Source organism: Sorex fumeus, unplaced genomic scaffold, assembly GCF_029834395.1.
Source record: "Sorex fumeus unplaced genomic scaffold, SorFum_2.1 ptg000024l, whole genome shotgun sequence".
NCBI lineage: Eukaryota > Metazoa > Chordata > Mammalia > Eulipotyphla > Soricidae > Sorex > Sorex fumeus.
This window is the reverse complement of record NW_026606081.1, coordinates 47,292,655-47,295,282: the sequence shown is the minus strand read 5'-3', so window position 1 is coordinate 47,295,282 and position 2,628 is coordinate 47,292,655. Positions and strand designations below refer to the sequence as shown.

The following is a 2,628-nucleotide window of genomic DNA, read 5'->3' as shown; positions in this document are numbered from 1 at the left end:
CATTTTTTAAATTTATTTGCTCTATTGAATCACCATGAGATAGTTACAAAACATTAGTGATGGGATTTTAGCCATATAATGTTTCAATATACATCCCTCCACCAGTGTACATTTCCCACCATCAATGTCCCAATACCCTCCATATACTCCCACACCCTCAGTCTGCCCCTATGGCAGGCACTTTTCTTTTCTCTCTCTGTCTCTGTCTCTGTCTCTGTCTCTGTCTCTGTCCCTGTCTCTGTCTTTGCCTGTCTCTGTCTCTGTCTGTCTCTGTCTGTCTCTGTCTCTGTCCATCTGTCTCTTCTTTTGGACATTATGCTTTGCAATACAGATACTGAGAGGCCATCATGTTTGGTCCTTTACCCACTTTCAGCACACATCTCCCATCCAGAGTTATCCCTTTGAACCATCATTGTCATAATGGTCCCTTCTCTATCCCAACTGCCCGCTTCCCCAGCCCTTGAGGCAGTCTTCCATCCGTGAACCATTTGTCCTAGTCCTTATTTCTATTATCTGTGAGTGTTAGTCTCATACTATGTTTTTTTTCTTATATCCACAAGTGAGTAGAGTCATTCTATCTCTGTCCTTCTCCTTTAAACATTACTGACCAAGTAAGTGGAAGCATTATTTTATTCAAAGTGGAAAGAGGCCGTCATCATGTTTGTTACTGAAATTTCTACTTTAAAAAATTTCCCATTCTTCTCTAAAAGTGCAAAACACTTATTTTTAAAAATTAGATATTTTAGCCTTTTGGCTCTCTGAGCAGCACCATGGCGGGTGGCAAAAACAAGCGCCTTACCAAAGGCGCAAATAGGGAAAGCAAATAGGGAGCCAAGAAGAAAGTGGTTGATCCATTTTCTAAGAAAGACTGGTATGACATGAAAAGCAACCGCAACGATTAATATAAGAAATATTGGGAAAACGCTTGTCACCAGAACCCAGGGAACCAAAATTGCATCCAATGGCCTCAAGGGTCATGTATTTGAAGTGAGTCTTGCTGTCCTGCAGAATGATGAAGCTGCTTTTAGGAAATTCAAGCTGATTACGGAGGATGTTCAGGGCAAAAACTGCCTGTCAAACTTTCATGGCAAACTTTCATCACCCGTGACAAAATGTGCTCCATGGTCGAAAAATGGCAGACCATGATTGAGGCTCATGTTGATGTCAAGACTACCGATGTTTATTTGCTTCATCTATTCTGTGTGGGTTTCACTAAGAAGTGCAATAATCAGATTCGGAAGACACCTTATGCTCAGCATCAGTAGGTTCGCCAGATTCAGAAGATGATGGAGATCATGACTCGAGAGGTGCAGACAAATGACTTAAAAGAGGTGGTCAATAAATTGATTCCAGACAGCATTGGAAAAGGCATAGAAAAGGCTTGCCAGTCTATTTAGCCACTCCATGATGTCTTTGTTAGAAAAGTAAAAGTGCTGGAGATAACTAAGTTTGAATTGGGAAAACTCATGGAGCTTCATGGTGGAGGTAACAGTTCTGGAAAAACTAATGGAGACGAGACAGGTGCTAAAGTTGAACGGGCTGATGGGTATGAACCACCAGTCCAAGAATCTGTTTAAAATTCAGATGTTCGATGGTAACAAATAAAAGTTTTATTTTTGATGAGTAAAAAAAATAGATATTTTAAATGTAATTACTTGGATGTTCATACTTAATAAATATTTCGACATCTTGTTAACAAGCTCAGTGTCATTAAGAAAAAATGGCCTGGGTCTTTTTGTTTGCTTGCTCTTTAAGTCAGGTTCTCTCCTGCACACATATTTCTCTTTGCATTTTTCACTCCGGAGAAGTCCAGATTCTTTCTTGAACAAACATTACTCTCTTTCCCCTCATGTCTTTCTAAGAAAAGTTCTTTCAATATCAACTTGTTTCAAAAAAGAAAAATTGCATTTGTTTTTGTTTCATTATAAGTTAAAGTAAAAATGGGTTCTCGAGAAAATCTTTGATCAAGATTGAGTCTAGCATTTGAACATTTTAATTTAATATATTAGGATAATTTATAAATATGTCACTGTATAATAACTGATATATAAATGCTCCAAATAAAGACTATTGCACTTATCTGACAAAAAATGTGATTAAAGAAGGCTAACATATAATTTGGAAAACAATAAACAAATAAACCTGAATATCCAAGTAATTACATTTAAAATATCTAATTTTTAAAAATAATTGTTTTGTATTTTTAGAGAAGAATAAGAAATGTTTTAAAGTAGAAATCTCAGTAACAAATATGATGAAGGTCTCTTTCCATTTTGAAAATAATAATGATTCCACCTACTTAGTCAGTAGTGTTTGAAGCCTGAAAAAGACATCGCACTCTTGTGCTGTCCAGCCATTGTTCATCGATTTGCTCAAACAGGCCCAGTAACGTCTCACAAAATATTGTGAAACTTGTTGTTATTGTTTTTAGTATATTGAATATGTCACAGGTAGCTTGCCAGGGTTTGCCGTGCGGGTGAGATTTAACTAAGAGAAATAAGGATACCATCATTTCTATTTTAAGTAATGAGTAAATATTCAACTTGATCAATTGGTCTTAGAACTCTTTTTTCCCAGCTATTGATTAAAAATACTAGCACTGCACTGTATTACTGTCCTCCCATTGTT

At 36.7% G+C, this 2,628-nt stretch overlaps 1 pseudogene; it reads left to right on the top strand.

Moving 5' to 3' along the window:
* The first annotated feature begins 770 nt into the window (after positions 1–770).
* On the top strand, positions 771–1,577 carry LOC130023667 (40S ribosomal protein S3a-like; annotated as a pseudogene).
* Positions 1,578–2,628: the final 1,051 nt, after the last annotated feature.